At 47.7% G+C, this 19,954-nt stretch overlaps 1 protein-coding gene across 1 annotated transcript in view; it reads right to left on the bottom strand.

The window, feature by feature from the left end:
* GRAP2 (GRB2 related adaptor protein 2) overlaps window positions 1-17,720 on the bottom strand; it is a 347,855-nt gene extending 330,135 nt beyond the window's left edge. The window contains exon 1 of the mRNA XM_078683398.1: window positions 17,411-17,720. The gene's annotated coding sequence lies outside the window, so the exon portion shown is untranslated. The remainder of the gene's footprint in view (window positions 1-17,410) is intronic.
* Between the last annotated feature and the right edge of the window lie 2,234 nt (window positions 17,721-19,954).

The raw sequence follows: 19,954 nt of genomic DNA on the forward strand, positions 1-19,954 counted from the left end.
TTAATTCCCTGTCATGACAAAGATCCAGCAGGGTTCCATAGAGAATTAAAAGACATGCTCCGTATGGGAGAATACACTTACCCAGATATCATTAAAATGTTAAAGGTTCTGTTGCCCGCAGGGGTGTATGAAAAGCTCAAGGAAAAAGAATGGGAGGTGGGAGAGAAAAAGATCGATTGGGCAGTTCTAGAAGCTGAAGATAAGGCACGAGTACCAGGTACCGGTCTAGGAGAGAAATGTAAAGAATTACCAGAATTATTGATTCAAGTTTTACCTAGATTATTGACAACTAGAAAAGAAGACTGGGATGCAATCTCAGCCTGTAAACAGAAGCAAGATGAGGATATTAGTGATTTTTATTCTAGATTTGAAAAATGTTTTAGTATCAACAGTGGCCTCAAGACAAGTAGCGAGTCATACCCTCACCTTTTTGTTACTAAATTAGTCGAGAATTCAAGCCCACAAGTTAAAAATCGAGTTTTGAAAGTCGAAAGCACCTGGCAAGCTAATACTCCGTCCCAGATGCTCCAGATGCTCCAGTACCACCAGAATAGAATCAGGGAAGAGCAAGAACACGAGAGAAAACGTATGAAAGACACGAAAATGAAAGTATTAGTTGCACAATCCGTTCCTCAAGACAGTCAGAAGAGGGGTCCGAATCAAGCCAGTCATCCTGCAGCTCCCGTTAAAGGGAACTGCAATTATTGTAAACAGCCAGGTCATTTTATAAATGAGTGTGCAGTTCTGAAACACAACATAGCTACTGGTAAGACTAAAGAAAGACCACGTCCGCCTAGACAAGAGCAAGTTTCACAGACTCCTCAGCCACAGAATGCACAACAGACAGTTACCGCACCGCAGCCCATCGCTGCAACACAGCATGTTACATCGCAGATGTACCAGTATGCACAGTCTGAGTATCCAGAGTACCAGCAGTATTCATGAAACAGCCTAGAGAGGGAGGTAGGCTTGCCTCTCATCGAGATACCTGTAGATCAAGAAGGTCCCTATGTTCACAGTCAAGTATTAGGGAAAGACAGAAAGTTTTTGATTGATACAGGGGCAAGTAGGACCACAATTAGTCATGCCGAAGTTCCAGGGGCTCCGCTCTCAGGCTCAAGAAATGTTTCCCTTGGATTTTCAGGAAAACCTATCGTAAATGAGATTTCAAAGCCAGTTACTCTAGAAGTAGGTCCATTGTCCCGCACTACTGATCTGTTACTTACTAAGTCATGTCCAGAAAACCTATTAGGCATTAAGACACTGAAAGAGTTAGGTGCAGTTATATGCTGTTCCCCAGAGGGAATACGATTGTTCCTACGTGACTTTAAGGGTCACTATGTATTACGAGATTTTGATTCGAGACTGTCTAATGTTCCACAGCATCTATGGGCGCAAGGTCCAACTGATGTAGGTTACATGCAAATCACACCCTATCGTGTGACTCTCAAGCCAGGTGTAGTGTTACCACGAATCAGACAGTACAGATTGCCACCCGAGGCTGTAGCAGCCTTATCCAAAATTATTGACGAGCTCATCGCTCAAGGAGTAGTTGTAGAAACTGACTCCAATGTATGTAATTCTCCGATCATTCCAGTCATGAAACGTACTGATCCAAATGCACCCCCAGTATATCGATTAGTGATTGATCTACGAGAGCTTAATAAATGTATTATTCCTCAGTACCCAGTTGTCCCAGACATCTCTTCCCTATTAACGGCCATTGATTCCGAAGCCACGTTCTTCACTGTTATAGACCTCAAGAACGCATTTTTCAGTGTTCCTATTCATCCAGACAGCCAGTTCCTTTTCGGATTTTGTTTAAATGGAAGGAGCTATATGTTCACACGCGCTCCTCAAGGTTTCACAGAAAGTCCTAGTATTTACAGTCAAGCACTTAAGAGACAATTAGACAACATTCACATGCCAACTGACACTGCCCTGCTCCAGTATGTCGATGATCTACTGATCACAGCCCGTTCTGAACGTGCTTGCGAGCGAGCATCCCTTACAGTCTTGTATTTCCTAGCCGAGATGGGGCACAAGGTGTCCCCTTCGAAGCTTCAATTCTGTGTCCAGCAAGTGGTCTACTTAGGACACTTACTGTCCAAGAGGGGTAGGCAGTTGACACCAGACCGTATCCAGTTAATAGCGAGTCTTCCTCAGCCCAAGACCCAGAAGGAGGTACGAGCTTTTATTGGCCTCACTTCTTATTGCAGACAATGGATTCCTCAGTATGCATTTCTAGCCAAACCACTGATACAGTTAACGACACAGGAGGCAGCCGCATCGACTGTCCTCCCTTGGACATCTGAACATACACTTAGTTTCAATGAGTTAAAGAAAGCCCTATGCCAAGCTCCAGTTCTAGCGACACCGAACTACAGTAAGCCTTTTACACTTTTCGTTACTGAACGTGAAGCTACAGCATTATCTGTTCTCACACAAGATCAAGCAGGACAAAACAAGCCCTGTGCTTATTTTTCGAGCACATTAGATCCAGTCGCCCAGGCTTTGCCTGCGTGCCTTAAGTCAGTTGCAGCCACAGCCCTAGCTATCAGACAAAGTGATTCCATAGTCTTAGGACATTCCTTGACAGTACAAGTTCCACATTCCGTGGAAGTTCTTCTGAACCGAACACAAACTCAGCACTTGACAATTGCACGTTTAACAGGTTATGAATTGACACTGTTCCAGCCACACATAGAAATCAGACGCTGCAACATTTTAAATCCTGCTACACTGTTACCATCAGTTACTTCGAATCCTGACCCACATGACTGTGTGGAAGTAGTTAACATTACGACAAAGCCAAGACAAGATCTGACAGATACTCCGTTACCAGACCCCGACCTGACGCTTTATGTGGATGGTTCATGTATGAGAACTAGTACAGGAGAACTAGTCGCCGCGTATGCAGTGACTACTGACACCGAAGTTATTGAAACACACCGTATTGATACTCTGTCCGCTCAAGCAGCAGAGCTAGTTGCTCTGACACAAGCCTGCATACACGCCAAGAACCTGAAAGTTAACGTTTACACAGATTCACGCTACGCATTCGGAGTCGTACACGACTTCGGAGTGCTCTGGCAGGAGAGAGGTTTCATGACTTCTCATGGAACCAAGATTCAGCATGGTCTCCTTATTCAAGCTCTGTTAGATGCCATACATTTACCGACATCCATTGCTATCATGAAATGCAAAGCACATACGAAAGTCACTGATATTATTTCCCAAGGTAATGATCTAGCAGATCGCACAGCCAAGCTTACAGCACAGACTCCAGACATTCAAGTTAATCCGACACAGACACATACTCCAGATCCGATTACATGTATGACAGTTAAGGACCCTACACAAGATGTCATAGATATCCAGTTACATGCTACTCCCGAAGAAATCAAGAAATGGTCCGAACAAGGAGGGGTCCAGACAGATCAAGGATGGTTAACAAAGGGTAGAGCCACATGGTTTCTCCCCGACTCTATGGTTCAAGTCATTATTAATACCGCACATAGTCCAGCACATTTAGGAGAAAAAGCTATGTTAGACAGTATCCAGAACATTTGGTTCAACAAGCATTTACGAGCTGCAGCTAAGCAGAAAGTCCGTACCTGTATGATATGTTGTCAGTTTAATCCAGGTAAAAGTGTCCCGGTGGAACAAGGTGGTTTCCAGCCCCCTGACCACCCTTTTGAAGTCCTCCAGATGGATTATATTCAGATGGAGCGATGTCGAGGTTTCAAGTATGTCCTTGTAGTTGTATGCGCTTTGTCCAGGTGGACAGAAGCATATCCAGTCCCAGATTACACAGCCGCGACCACTGCCAAGCAGTTGGTTCGTGAGTTCTTCCCCCGTTATGGACTCCCTAGAGTCGTATATTCTGATAACGGCCAGCCATTCTCATCTGAACTCATGAAGCACGTTTCCCTTTTGTTAGGGTACCAGTGGAAGTTCCATTGTGTACGCCATCCTGAAGCAGCCGGTCTCGTTGAGAGACATAATCAAACCCTGAAAATCCGCATCGCCAAAGTCTGTCAAGAAAAAGGTGTGGACTGGCTAGTAGCTCTGCCAGTTGCTTTATTTTACATGCGCATGGTCGCACATTCCAGATCAGGTCTGTCCCCGTACGAGGTCGTATTCGGCCGCCCCCCTAACATGTGGGGTACTCCTAGACCCCGAAGTATTACCGATGTTTCAAGTAATATGCTGACAGATTACCTAGCTTCCTTGATGTCTGCCCTCAACTCATGTCGTTCACAGGTTGCCGCCGCATTTCCAGACAATACCGAGGTGGCACCGCATGAAATCGTCCCAGGATCCATGGTGATGGTCCGCAACTTTGACAGATCAAGTCCGCTGGAGCCTCGTTGGAAAGAGCCCCGACAGGTCCTCCTCACCACCCGTACAGCCGTGAAGTTGGAAGGACGCAAGGGCTGGGTGCACCTTTCTCATGTTAAACTTTTTAATGGACTGAAACCCGTCTTGAAAAACATTTCCCAGGATTTGAAGGATTGCCAAAATATTGTTCTCAAGGACTGTCCCGCAAATGACATTGCTACAACCCCTCCCCTGTTAGAGAAAACTCCGCAACAGGAGTATAAACAGAAACTACGGTCTAGTAAAATAAGTCAGCCAGTTTGATTGTCTAAGTCCTCCCCTAGGTGAAACGGTTAGACTGTTTCTGACATGTATAAAATAGACCCCCATAGTGAGAGAGTTAGTCAAAACTCAATCCGATGTATCGTTTTTCTATGTTTCATATTGTTTTCCAGCCTTATGATTTCCTGCACCAGTTATGCATTTTACCTATGTTTCCCAGTTTCACATGTAAATAAGTCTGCTAATGCTACAGTAGAGCACACGTTTAGTGATCTGCCCCCTCATGAACTGTCCTACCGCCTCGCTATGCGTAATAACTCATTTATCCGCATGTTACATTACTCACACCAGACCAGCAATGCTACTAATTGTTGGGTATGTGGTCGACTCCCCCCTTTCCAGATGCCGAAGGGAGTTCTGCCACTTTTTCCTTATCCATTTTCACATAATGGTTCGTGTGGAGCATGGTCCACGTTAACATCATCCTCAACAGATATGTCTATTCTTAACAGTACATGTTTCCCAGACAAGCAAGGTTTCCCCCACAGAACCGGGTTAGATCTAGAAAATGAAGTGTATAATTTAGGTAACTATTCTTCGAATTTCATGATCTTGAATGTTCAGTCTGATACTACTCCAGACTTACCTGCTATTTCAGTACTACCAGTCAAAGGCGAATTATGTGTCCGAAATAATGGTTCCGTACATGTAGGACATAGTGATTGTACTACTATTGTCAAGTATAGTGACAGTGGGAAATCTATTTTTAAAGCTTCACGTCATTCATATTTTATTTGTGGTCAGACCGCATATGTTCGTCTGCCCCTCGATTGGGAGGGAACCTGTTACATTGCCTTCCTACTGCCACCAGTTTTTCTAGCCCCACCTGATTATCATAGAAATACACATCTAGTACACATTAGACATAGAAGGGAGTCCCCAATTGTCGATTATACTGAAACTGCTCTAGAACAATATACCGATTTCAATAGAGGTTTCTTCTTCTTTATAGGCCCTGTCCAGAATAGTAAGTTAATCCGTAGATTAACCAGAACCCTTGAAGCTGTAGTAAATGAGACTGCCTCTGCCCTAGGTAACTTAACCGAAGAGCAATCTGCTATGAGATTTGTCGTTTTATAGAATCGTCTCGTCCTTGACGTCATACTGGCCGATAGGGGCGGGGCCTGTAGAGTCATCGGATCTAGTTGCTGCATTTTCATTCCAAATAACGCGCCGTCTGTTTATTCAGCTATAACCAGACTCCATAAAATTGCCCATCTGTTACACCAAGATCCAGGCACCTGGACATGGTCCGGTTGGTTCTGGAATATAATTTCCGCATGGGGATGGAAAGTCTTGTCCTTTCTAGGTATAGCAGTAGCGATCATATTCAGCTGCTGCCTCTGTATACAATGTGGCCCTGCGATTTGCGGCATGTGTGCTACATCCTGTATTCCTAGTATAACTCCTAGTCCCAAGTCCCGTTCTAAATCCCGTTCTAAGAAAATTCGAGACGAGCAAATGATACTGTATGAAATGATAGATGGTATCATGAATATTGATGTTTCCTGATGGAAACGTAGTGACAAGGAGGGAATGTGGAAAAGTAAATTTTGCCATGTTCTGTGTCCCTACGTGTCATCCATCATATGTTATGTGTGCATGATTAAATATGCATATGTACTCCCCATGTCTGATTAATGACGCAATTACAGTTGTGTCCACCTCTAGTATGCCAGTTTCCAGTCCTCGTGAATACTACGAATATCAGGCCTATGTAAAGCTACGTTGCCACGTTTCTCAGTGTGCACGTTATTCCATTATAAAGTCCCCGTTTCTAGGCCTCAAAAGGGCCTGGACATCAGATTCAGCTCCTGTCTCCTGAAACCTCGCTGAGGAGGGATACAGCCCCCACCTGTATCCTCGACCCTTCACTTACTTCCTGCCTCGCAGTGCCCGGCCCAGCCTGGCTCAGCCTCTGAGTCTGCCAAGAATATGTTATGATTCCAGTTATCAGTTCAGTCCTCCTTCTCTGCATTCCTAAGCTACTGAACTGCATCAATAGTTTCCGTCATTGTCTAGCCTTCACGTCTCCACGTTAGAGAAATACTGCATTTAATGGTCATTTAATATTCTTCATCACGCACTACATGTAGAATAATGCATGGTCCAGTCTTAGAATCAAGTTAGCCTTTCCCCTCTTGACTTCTAGTTTATATCAACATGTTCTCTAAACATCAGATACTAGATACTGTTTAGGTACATGTCGCCCTGACTCTCCAGACTTCAGTCTCTGCTCCTAGCACAGAGTTCATAGCCCCCAGCTTCTCCTAGTGATACGTCATTGCCAGTTTGCGCGCACCATCAGGTTAGAGGTCCCGGCTCCTCAGGTAGCCCCCCCCATGGTTTCCGCCCCATTCATGACATATCCTGTTACGTCTACACCACATGTCTATGTATACGCCCAGTTACACCTACTTTTGTCCTTATCTTTCGCGACTGCTACGCGTCACACCTATTGCTCCACCCACTGCTACGCCTACTGCAATGTAATGCTATGTGTTTGCGTTATGTATATATGCTCATGTATTGTTATTAAAAGTCAGCGCGCTCATCCCAGACCCAGCCCCAGCAGCTGCTGGGCCCTGTCATCCTATTCCTATGCAGGTTGACCTGTTCCTGTCCTTATGCTGTATTAAACCTGCAAAACTCCCACTACCTCGAATCTTGACTCTTATTTATTGAGCTATCTGTTATTCATTCATGCACTCAAAAATAGGGTATTATTTATTTATTTACCACAACCCACTCAATTCTCAGTGGCCTGGATGCCCTCACCGTCTCAATTAAGAGTCCTTCCTATGTGTGAATGGAGCCCTGAATAGTGAAGGTTGGCGCGCATAGATGCAGTGTTCCCTTCTGCTTCCCCGTCACCCCTCTTCGCTTATGTTCTCTCTCTTGCATAACTACACTTAATTCTCCACCTCTCCATCAGTGCTTCGAAGTGGAGTAGGCGGCCATAAATCTTATTGCCGCCACCAACTCTATACAGCCATCGCCTATCCCCTTGCAGTGCTCTGAAGCTGCCAGCAGATGACTTGTACTTCTATGAGCTAGTGCATACGATGGCTCTTGAACGCCGTGATCACATGCATTGCCACGCCAAAGATCCATTTATTGTTCTATAAAATGCAAACTCCGCACAAGCAGGTCTTTGAGTGCTGTGCGCAAGAGGGTGTTCGAACACAAGACAACTGTGGATTCACTGGTGACACAACAGAGCAGAGCAGATTGTTGACAATGCAATATCAGCCCTTGATTAGCAGTGGATTTCAGACAAGGAGTGTAAAATCATCTGTGTAGAGGATGCTGTGGTGCACAGAGGGCACACAAACTAGTTTATTTTAACAAACTGACTACACTGAATGGGGTACCTGTGCACCCTAAACTGGAAAAATGGTGAATAACACAGGAGACGTGTTATTAGACAGTGCTACCGAATCTGGGACTAGTAGAAAGGCCATGAAGAGGCAGGACACAAGGCTCCTAGCCTGAAGAGCTGGGTGATCCTCTGCCTTGAAAGAAGCACCAACTGGGTCACCCAGCTTCCAATCCACTTAGGGTAAGCGTGTCAGTGAACCAGCGAGAGGAGAGCTTAGCCTCTGGCACAACACAGGAACCTCTGCCTCAGCAAGGGTTCGGCTGGGCACAAACACATCTCTGCACAGTACAGTTTCTCTTCAACTCAAAGTCACAGGACTGCAGAACAGATGATTGCATTCTGCCTTTACTACTATTCTTTACGGCATGACCCTAAAACATTTATAAAATTGTCTAGAAGTTAAAAAAACATTATTACATTGCTTGTTAGAAAGTTTATGTTAAAGATGTAAACTTTAAAACATCTGCCAAAAGATTACGCATAGTAAAGCACAGGCAGGAATTGTACAGGAAGGTTAAAAAGGCAAGTGGTCCTGTGTGAGGGTCCTTAGGAATAACATTAATGTGCTTACCTCAGAGGTCTACCCAGAGGCCTTCTTTTGTGTACTAAACTGCTTATGTGTATCTTTCAGGCAGGAACCCAATTCAAAGAATATTCAGGAAGAATCTGTGTCTTACACTAACAGTGATCCATGACGTTTATATCAAATAAGCATACATATCTGCAGATTTGCATTGAAAAAGGCTTTACAGTAACTAGGCTAGACTGACCATTCCAGGCATCAGGCGTTTCCTAGGGCGATGGGAAGGATAGGGGGCTGGTTTAGTTTGTGGGGGAGAGTTTTATAGCAGTGCATATGTTTTAAAAAAGCTGCAAAGTTCCTTGTATATTCAGCAGGTTTCGGGCAACAATAAAAGTGCCACGATAACTCTGGTGATCAATGTACCTGCTGGACTGGAGAGAGAAGGGAGGGGAGTTTTGTCTAATGGCTGTTTGGACCCACCTAAGGTAGTGCAAAGGGTTAATACGCCTGCTGCAAAGAACGTGTATCATGCATATCAAAGAGCAATATTTCATGTGCATAGCTCAGTGGGTTACTGCTTTTTGTTTACTTCCCGAATGAAAATATAATTTTGCCTTTTACTGTCAAGATCTCTCTTGTTTTTTGTGAGTAGAAGAGTTGGCCAAGCAGGACAATTCAAAAGGTATCCTATGCAGGACACTTGAATACATATGTACCATACTATGTTTGAGCAGCTAGCTGGCTGACATGAATATGAAGGAGCCCTTGTGGGTTTCCGTGAGTCAGATCAGATTCTCCTAAAGAATCCCTTTCTCTTCTGAGCCCTGCTTAACCCATGTGTAACAGATGGGCCCTGTATTCATGTCCTCAATGTTTGAGATAACAAATACTCATTGATTTCTGAAAAATGAGAGTAAAAGCGTTAAGGTAACATGTCATTCCTGCTTATATTTTGCACTCTTTACATAATCCTGCATTCCCTATGAGTGTTTGCTTTTTCCAGAATGTTGTTACTTTTTTTCAGGCAGTGTACTATTTGAAGTGAGTCACACCCAGGTGCTTATAATGGGGCAGAATTGGGATGTAGCTGAAGAGAGTGCGAGTTTCACTCAGTGGGGCAGCAGGGTGTTCGGGGGGTAGGATGTGGCACTATGGCCAGAGCTACCGAATTTGGAACTGGGGAAACTGTTTCATCCTTCATGACTTGCCGTGGGTGATGTTTGTAAAGAAATCACAGGAATTAATCAGTTCAAAGTTTTTTTTGATAAACTATACCACCTACCATGCCTCTCGGAAAAATCAGAGAGAGCTTGGGGAATGTGCTTTGGAGGTAGAAGTAAGACTTCTGGCAATTGGGAAGGTGCTAGATGTACGTTGGGTGTCCTCGAGTGAAAGATCTGTGAGAGCTGTTTGGAATAACTACAAAGCACTTAATAAACCGTTTATTAACCTCCCTGGTGTTTGTTGAAAATATGGGCATATTATATGATGTTCTCACAGAACTGGGTGACCTATCCAGAGGATGCAACGGTGTGATATGACAATATATGAGGCCGACCATTCAATACAGATGCAGATTTTAGTGCTTGAATCAATGGCTGATTTACCTGGGCCCTTTGCTACAACTGCATTAAATGTTGCTGAACGCATGCAATTTGCTGGTGTAGGACTGCAACATAACAAAGGCTGTGTTAGCATCAATCGGGCACAGTTCTTTAGGAGCTTAGCAAATAACCTGCGAAAAAGCATGACAATGACTAATATTTCTAGATGCACAACCACAAACAATGTCGAAATGGAATACAAACAGTTGGTACATAGAATGAAACTCCTACAACCAGTTTCTTGGCCAGATCCAGTAGACATCTTATATGGTGAGGAAGAATTACAAAACCTCTGTAGCAGGTTGCAGGTTTTTGATAGGAAGCAGTGCATCATTGCTTTCAGAGAGTACACAGAAAATAGAAATTGCATCCCTGAAAGGCTGAGACCATAAGTGCACATTATAAACACCTTTTGTACCTCCACTGCAGAATGTGAACTTAGCTTTAGTGTAATGATGTGTTCACACCACTGCAGAACAGTATATCAATCAATCGTCAGTCTTCTATAATGTTCATAAAAATTGTGGGGCCTTCTGTTATAGAATTTAAACCTGAATTTTATGTTCAGAAATGGTTAGAAAAAGGGAGGAGAAATGCTGATGAAAGAAACTGCATGGCTAGGAGACAAATGGCTTATGATTCCACATATAAGCGTATTTGGCACATTCTGTGATTGGAAACATGTCCCACATTGTAAATGTATTCTAATGTAGACAGCTTATATATTAAACCTCAAATAAACACATTTACCCTTTGTTTGAATCAAATAACGTTATAAGCTGTAACTGGTCAGTGAAATGCCAAATTACTAAAAATTGGTGTTTTGCTATTTCTAGCCACACCTCTGACTACGCCCACTGATCCAATCCTCAGGTTATTCCCGCCCCCTGATTCTCCGCCCACAGTTCCCCCTACTTTTTCCCCCCCTCTTCGACCACTGGGCTAGACTCCTCCCCACTCCTGTCTAGCCCTTTCGAGACATGCATGTTAAAAGCCTCTTTGCCACGACTCACTGGCCTTCACCGGCTTAGAAGACCATTCGTGAGCTCCCCCTGTCTGTGATATATTTGCCTACAAATCTGATATGAGCTCTCCTTGGCCGCAGCCCCACCAGCCTCGCAGGCATTCGTGTAACTGACTCTACCCCAGCACCACTGTCCTGAATGCGACTTGCTCTGCCACAGCCATACTAACTTTTCCTCGAGACAGGATGGCTCTGCACTGGTCCGAACAATCTTGCACATACAATAAATATTCATTCAAAAACAACACTCCCTTTCGAGAGTCATAACTGACTGTCCAGCCCAACTGGCCTTTCGGAAACACTGATGTGGTGTGCGCTCTAGTCTATGCGCGCATACGCGATGACGCGGCGCGCACTAGACTAGAGCGGAGAGGCGGCGCATGCGCAGGAGGCATGAGAGAATAGGCGCGAAGGAGAATAACGGCAGTTGGCGACCGGAGCTTGGGACAGTTAGACGCTCGGCGCCCTTAGCTCTAAGTATTCATAATTTGTTGTGAAATAATAAACCAGTGTTACTCACCTTCTGCTCAAGTGTGCTCTGTGGGAGAACAAACATTACAGTGGCGACGAGGCTGGGACCCGGACACCACCCGGTGCAGGGACGACAGCAAACACCCCCACAGCCACCCTCACTAGTCAGTAAGGATAATCACCGGCAAAGAAGAGCAAAGGGCGTGGCAGCAGCGCACCAACACGGCACCCAGCTGAACACCAACTACACAAGCCAGGTTAGTGTGGCCCAAGACTCCAGGAGCCCCCAAGCAGCAACCTGGCAACCAAGGGAGACTCCCCCAAGCCAGAGGAAAGGGGGGAGAGTGCACAGACTGCGCACAGTGCGAGGGATAACGCCCCAGGGAGCCCAAGGGGCCAAGTTGACACGTCAGAGAGCGCAGGAGTGTCTGGTGAACCCACCCAAAGCAGGGCCCAGGAAGGCGAACCTAGAGGCGGAGGAAGAATGGCGAATCAGGCGTCAGCCCTGATGGCACCAGTCCCGTTCCTACCTAGACCAGGTGAACCCCAACTAAAATGGGAAGACTGGAAGGATTATTTCCTAAATTACATTGAGGCTCTGGGAGATGAGAGTGAAGGTGAATACACGCCGGAAAGAAAAAAGAGACTGTTGCTCCACAACTTAGGCCCGGAAGGGGTGAGGGTGTTTAAGAACCTGGTGCCCAAGGAGAGGGGTGCAGCGGAGACGGATGTTTTTGCGAATGCCCTGGATGACCTGGACAGCCATTACCGCCCAGCGGTCTGCATCTCGATAGACCGCTATAACTTCCAACAGCGGAAACAGGAGGCGGGAGAGTCCATTGATGATTATGTGGCAGCCCTTCGCCGACTAGCAATCACATGTAGGTATGGGAACCTGCAGGATGAGTACATTAAGGACCAAATTGTAATGCACACCACCAGCAGATCGGTGCAAGACAAGCTATGGGCAATGAACGAGACAACCCTGAAAGAGGTGGTGGCGATGGTCAAAAAGGCCGAAATGTCGAAGAGAGGCGCAGACGCGGCGAAAAGGGAAAGTGGCCCAAGACAGATGGTCAACAAGATCGATGAGGCACCACAATCCAGTAAACCCAAAAGCAATTACGGGGACCCGAGGAAGGATATAAGAGGGTCTGGGAAACAGATGGCTCGCTCTGGCCCGGGATCAAAATTCGCATGCTACAGATGTGGCAGTGCAGCACACGCGGCCCAGGACAGGCGTTGTCCCGCGTTCCGCGCCAGGTGCTCGTTCTGTGGGTTGACAGGTCATTTCGAAAAAGTCTGCCGGAAAAAAAGGGACGAAGTCCACCGTCAAGTGTATCGATACAGCCACGGCCAACGTAAGTGAGGAAGACGACGTGGATGATGATGATCTGGTCCTGTGCATAGAGGATCAAGTTTTGGACGTGTCCGGCAGGCGAAGAGACAAGCCCCGCACCGACATGCTCATTGGGGGCGTCAAAGTACATGTGGCTGTGGATTCAGGATCCCCCTGGACCATAGTACAAAGGTCGATATGGGAAGAGGACTTCGCGCCTGCCATAGGCCCTAACCTAATGCCGCCGGACATCAGACCCATCTCGTATACCGAGAACACCATCCCCCTGGTTGGGTGCAGGGACCTGGAGTTCGAATTCAGAGGACGGTCAGCCACGTGCACCCTGTATGTAGCAGAAAAAGGCCCGTCGGTACTGGGATGGAGAGATGCAGGTGATCTCGGTATTATACTCAATCCTGGGGGGAAAGAACAGATTTTGCTAACAGACGAATGGCCCCTCTTGAAGGAGGAGGACTGGAAGGCAGCATACCCCAAGGTCTTTGAGGGCACGGTTTGAAAACTGGACAAATTCGTGCACAAGATGGTCCTCAAGGAGGGAGCAGTACCAGTGGTGCATAAGGTACGGAACATACCGATGTCCACGAGTGAGGCGGTGCGCCAAGAACTACTGAAGCTAGAAGAGCAAGACATCATTGAACCAGTGGACAGTGCGGAATGGCTATCGCCCTTGGTAGTGGTCAAGAAGCCAAATGGCAAGGTCAGACTCTGCGTGGACCTAAGGGAGCTCAACAAAAGCCTCATAGTGGAGAGATTCCCGCTCCCCAGAATAGATGAGATGCTGGCTAGGACAAAAGGGATCACCCACTTCTCCACCATAGACCTGACGTCGGCGTATTACCAGATAGAACTGCATCCGTCGAGTAGGAAGTACACAGCCTTCATAACGCCCTTTGGATGCTACCAATTCAGGAGAATGCCGTTCGGCCTAGCATCCGCTGCGGCCGTGTTCCAGAAACTTATGCACAGGTTGTTTAAGGACATCTCGGGAGTGCAATACTTCCAAGATGACATCCTAGTGATGGGCTCCGACAAAAGCGAGCACGACAAGAAACTACATCGAGTGCTGGGAGTGCTGCAAAGCAGGGGATTGACGGCGGAATGGAGCAAGTGTAGAATAGGGTCCCGCACTGTGACCTACCTGGGGCACGAGATAGGGACGCATGGCATATCACCGAAGGAGCAAAATGTGAAAGCAATAAAGGATGCCAAGGCCCCAACTACCAAAGAGGAAGTGCGGTCATTCCTCGGAATGGCCGAGTATTACAGCCGGTTTGTCAGACATTTTGCCACTAGAACGCACAGGATGAGACAACTAATCAGAAACAATGCAAAATTTGAATGGGATGCGGAGGCCCAATCCGAATTCGAGTCCATTAAAGACTGTATCAGCCACGCCATCCCACTGCAAGGGTATGACCCCTCCGGCAAAACTGTGGTGACAACGGACGCAAGCGACAAGGGCTTGGGAGCTGTCTTGGCGCAAGAAAGGGAAGATGGTGCCAAGGAAACGATCTGTTTTGCATCCAGGGCGCTGTCCCCGACGGAACAAAGGTACAGCGTAATTGAAAAAGAGATGCTGGCGGTCACGTGGGCGCTGAGCAAGTTTCGTCAGTTCATATGGGGCACGAGATTCAGACTTCAAACGGATCACAAGCCACTGATCAAAGTGTTGACGTCATCGGGTCATGACACCGCCACCCCGAGAATAGCGAAGATGACCTTGAAGTTGCTAGACTACACATATGATGTAGAATACCTTCCAGGAACGCAGAACAAGGTAGCTGATTACCTCAGCCGGGCAGCAGCAATGGAGGAGGCGCCGGGTGAGACCCCGGACGCTGAAGAGATGGTGGCCAGCATGGAGGATCACGAAACGTCAATCAGTGCACAGGAATGGCAGGCAGCTTACGAGCTCGATGAGGAAAAGATGGAAGTAAGGAAACACCTTACCGTGGGCTGGCCGGACAAGAAGAAGCTCAAGGAGGGTGTGCGACGATTCTATGAAATAAGGGAAGAATTGTCCCTGAGTGACTCGGGAATATTCTTGTACAGAGGAGAGAAAGTGGTACCCCCAGTGACACTGATACCAAGACTGCTGAAATTGCTCCATGAGGGGCATTTGGGCATCGTACAAACCAAGGCGCTGGTCAAACAGATGTATTGGTGGCCTGGAATGGATAATCACATTGAGAGGCAAGTGAGGGAGTGCGAACAGTGCCAAGGAGCAGATAAGGTGCTTCGCCCACTCAGACCAGCTCTGGGGAAGTTCGACACCCCACAAGGCCCGTGGGAAGAAGTGGCCATTGACATTCTGGGGCCTGTGCTGGACAGCAGAGGAGTGAATAAGTACATTTGTGTGATAATTGACAAGTATTCCAAATGGCCGGAAGTGGACATACAAGAGTCGATGGACACGGAAACGATCCTTAAGTTCCTAACCTCGGTGTTCCTCAGAGAGGGAATACCCAAATCCATTCTTAGTGACAATGGACCGCAATTTGTGTCGGACAAGTGGGGGAGATACATGAAGAGGAATGGGATCAAGGTGAAACACACGGCTGTGTACCATCCGGCTTGCAACGGCCAGGTCGAAAGGTTTAACAGGGTGCTCATGGGCTCCATTCAGGCGGCCATTTCGCAAGGAAAAGACTGGGAGGTGGAAGTGATGAACATGCTGTGGGCCTACCGGATAACACCCTCGGTGGTGGGGTACAGTCCGTTCCAAGTGCTTAGGGGACGTCATCCCTTCACCCGGGACAATGTAGCATGGAGGGAGAAGACCATCACCAGCAAATGGTCCCCAGCGGTGGTGCAACACAATCTGGAGAAGGCCCAGAGGATCTATGCAGCCCACTATGACAAGCGACGCAGCACGAAGGACACGGCGTTGGAAAAAGGGGAGTGGGTTAGGATCAAACTCCCCACTCTGCAAAAGAAAGGCGAAAGTAAATTAGCCAGCCACTACAAGTCAAGGAAGTGCGTGGTAGGGCGGCCCTCCTCAGTGACGGAAAGGTCTGGTCGCAAGACCGCATGGCCAGAGTCAACAAAATATTAGTCTGGCCCAAGGTTGAGGTGGAAGAAAGTAGCATGAATGACCAGGAGGCCAGAGTCCTCTCGGAGCAGGGCACGGACAACCACGAAGAAAGTGCAAGGGACGACAGTGAAACGGAAGCCCGGGGAGCCAGGATTTCCGAAGGCCGTGATGCACAGGCGAATGCAGAACAGAGAGCAGATGCGAGAGAAGCTGGGGTGGCCCGAGGAGAGACAGAAGTGGGAGAAAACATGCCGGTAAGACACACCCGCAGCGGAAGGGCAGTCATTGTGCCCTCTCGTTATAGAGACTTTGAGATGGAAGGACAATAGCTGGGTGCTGCTCTCCCAGGGTGCCCCACCAAGACTATTCACAGTTGAAGGACATTCAACCTGGTGGGCGGGGGACGCTTCAACCTGGTTTTCATTAAAGGGGGGAGATATGTGGTGTGCGCTCTAGTCTATGCGCGCATACGCGATGACGCGGCGCGCACTAGACTAGAGCGGAGAGGCGGCGCATGCGCAGGAGGCATGAGAGAATAGGCGCGAAGGAGAATAACGGCAGTTGGCGACCGGAGCTTGGGACAGTTAGACGCTCGGCGCCCTTAGCTCTAAGTATTCATAATTTGTTGTGAAATAATAAACCAGTGTTACTCACCTTCTGCTCAAGTGTGCTCTGTGGGAGAACAAACATTACAACTGACTCCAATGAAGGAGCCCAGGACTGCACTGCCAGTTTCCAGCTTTAACACAGGCACGGCGTGTCGCAAACCGAAAACGAGGCTGACCCTGACCGAGTCCTACCGGCTTTTCTCATATACTGACATCTGGTAGGCTGACGCATGACTCACTCTCCACCATCGTGTCAGGAGACTAACGAACGGTAAACTAAGACGGCTTTGTTCTGACGATTCTGGTTTTCCTCTGACTCCCTGTGGCCACTTACAGAACCTACTACCTGTCTGTGGGACTTTCAGAGCAACCAGACACACAGAGGCCGATGCACCTGGCAGGACGGGGTCAAAAAGAAATAGCCTAACCTGTCAAACTACGCATAAACCCTACTGCCCCCTCAGAAACACTGTCCTAACGCGTGACTCTCCTTTGCCAACCTTACCGGCCGTGAGAAGCCGGGGTGTCCAACGTAGGATAAAAGAGCAGAGTCCATGTAACGTTTTCAAGACATGACCTTATAACACAGTTATAAAGACTGAAGTTGCCGCAATCAAAAGCATAATAGACGTTATTAAAACCTGCCTTGGAGCCCACCTTCTTGGACCTAAGCTGGACACTTAAAGTGGGTTTTTCAGAGGAACTCGTTCTTTTGAGAAAGGAAATATTATTTACTTACCACGATACCGGCTCCCCTTTTTCCGCACCGAATTCTGGAGCTCACGGATTGGTCCTGGAATACACCCCAGGATGTGCTGGTCCCAAACCTTACACGCACCGTCTCTTGAGATGCCTCAACAGATATAAATCCTTCGTTGGTACCGAATTTTCCGAAGGCCGGGTTGGTCCAGAGCCTTACATGCGATAATATGCCCCACAACCTTCAGCAGAACAACGGCAGCATGGGACCCCGTCTTCACCCATTAGGGATCACTGTTAACCTACAACCTTCTCATTGCGGGGAAAAGCGGCGGAAACACCCAACAACCTCTGCGTCGTCCAATCCTGAGCAAGTCTGCAAAATAAAGGGGAAACCACACAGGAACTAGCAGAGAGAGCGAGCGAAGAGTCCGGAAGAGAAAAAAAATTGACGGCGGCATATATTTATTGAGTGCAAATAAAGAAAAGAGGGCCTTGTACAAATTCAGGATTTCTCCAGACATGAGCTCAGTCGGCCCAATGGGCAGGTGGCCCTCCTCGCCAAAGAAAGAACACACAGACACGGAAATATGGCAACTGCCCTTTGCAGGCCACGCCGCCAAGAAAACTGATGACCTACATATTTTCAGGTTGTAGAGTCGTAGGGTCTGTTCCGCCTCCTTGTACAAATCGGAAATGTGGCTGCACACCCCCCAACACCCACAAAGACCTTTTGAATGATTAAATCCATAATCAAAGAATGGGTCAGCCCATGAGAGCGCAAGTCTCAATGGAGTTGATGTATGTCAAGATATACAAGTATTGGCAAAGTTAATGGGTCACGCCTTTTGGACCTAAAGGCGTGGCAATACTGTTTGCAGATCCAATACTGTTTGCAAATTCTGTGCAGCATCATTAAAAACATAAATAAATACAAAAAAAACGCAATGATACTCTGAGTGGGCGGGGGGATAAAATAAAGACAGGTGGGCGAGGATGGGGAAAGCAGCACAGAGGGACTGAACAGTACATAAAGGTGGAGGAAGGCCAAAACGCGGAAGAGCGCAACATGGGTTGTGGGGACGATAGTTGTCAGGAGAGAAGCAAACAAAGAGCATGGATGGAAGGCACGTGCACTGTTATGGAATGCTTAACCAAAAAGAAAAAAGTAGTTCTTCCGATGTGAAATAGTGGAAGGATGTAACTCAGCCCATCAAAAGAATGGTAAAGAGGTGAGGCTATATGCTCCAGGGGAGGGACAAGCACACAAAGAGGAAGGCAAGCAGTTGAATAAGAAGTAAGCTATTGAGTGTGAAGATAAAGCCAACCAGCAATAAAGAGTACGCAGGATGCAAGCCCACTGTAAGTACTTAGTAAGTCCACACTAGGTCTTTCAAAACCAGACAACTTGCTGTATCTGCTAGGCGAGTTTTCTGGGGCCCCTTCCTCTGAATTGACATGGATGCTGTAGGAAAACGTTACCGAGTACTGGAGTCAGACCCTCCCGAGGGGGATTAAGCACTTGGGTTCCTGTGTACAGAATCAACACCACTCTACAAATCAACACCACACCAGTGCGTTTACGTAGAACGAATTTTTTATATACAGTTGATTATTTTGTCAAAGGTTCTATACATCAATCGGGATGTTAGGTTCTTCTTGAAAAGGGGCCAGAGTAAGGAGGGGGAGGTGTGCGAGAGGCTTCAGGGCGTCTTGTCTCTACTCACAGTTTTTAGTCTGGCCGGCCCGCTCTGGCCGAGGGGTTTGCACGCCTGGTGCGGGGGCTGGAAGTCTGTGTCCGGCGCACGGCTCTCAATCCTCGAGCCGCCGGATCACGGGGGAGGGACCACACCGAGGTATCCGGTATCCAACTCTCAATCCTTGAGTCGGGTGATACCGGGGGGGGGGTATCACCCGACTCCCTGGTAGTAATCTCCTACTGAGGAAGGCAACTGGTTGGTCTTGGCCCTCCTCGTTTAGTTGGGATAGCACTGCCCCTATGCCGTGCTCGGAGGCGTCGGTCTGGACAACAAACTCCCGAGAGTAGTCAGGGGCCTGGAGTACTGGGGCGGTGCACATGGCGGTCTTCAAGGTGTCAAACGCCTTCTGACAGGTGGGAGTCCAGTGTACCTTCTTATCCTGTTTGTTAGAGGTTAATTCAGTTAGGGGCCCCACTACGCTGCCATACCCCTTGATGAATCTCCGGTAGTAGCCGGTGAGGCAGAGGAAGGCCCTCACTCCGGTCTGGGTGGTCGGGGGTTCCCAAGCCAAGATGACGTCGATTTTGGGTTGAAGGGGTGCTACCTGACCGCTCCCTACTTGGTGCCCGAGGTTGACCTCTGTCCCTTGGCCAATCTGGCACTTACTGGCTTTGATGGTGAGGCCGGCCCGGCGTAGGGCTAGCAGCACCTCCCACAGGTGTCGCAAGTGTCCCCCCAGTCGGTGCTGAACACTGCAATATCATCCAGGTAAGCAGCGCTGAACTCTTCCAGCCCCGCCAGCACCCGGTTGACCAGTCTCTGGAACGTGGCCGGGGTGTTCTTCATCCCGAAGGGCATCACCCGGAATTGGTAGTGCCCATCGG

The sequence above is a fragment of the Lissotriton helveticus genome, chromosome 1_1 (genome assembly GCF_964261635.1).
Source record: "Lissotriton helveticus chromosome 1_1, aLisHel1.1, whole genome shotgun sequence".
Taxonomy (NCBI): Eukaryota; Metazoa; Chordata; class Amphibia; order Caudata; family Salamandridae; genus Lissotriton; species Lissotriton helveticus.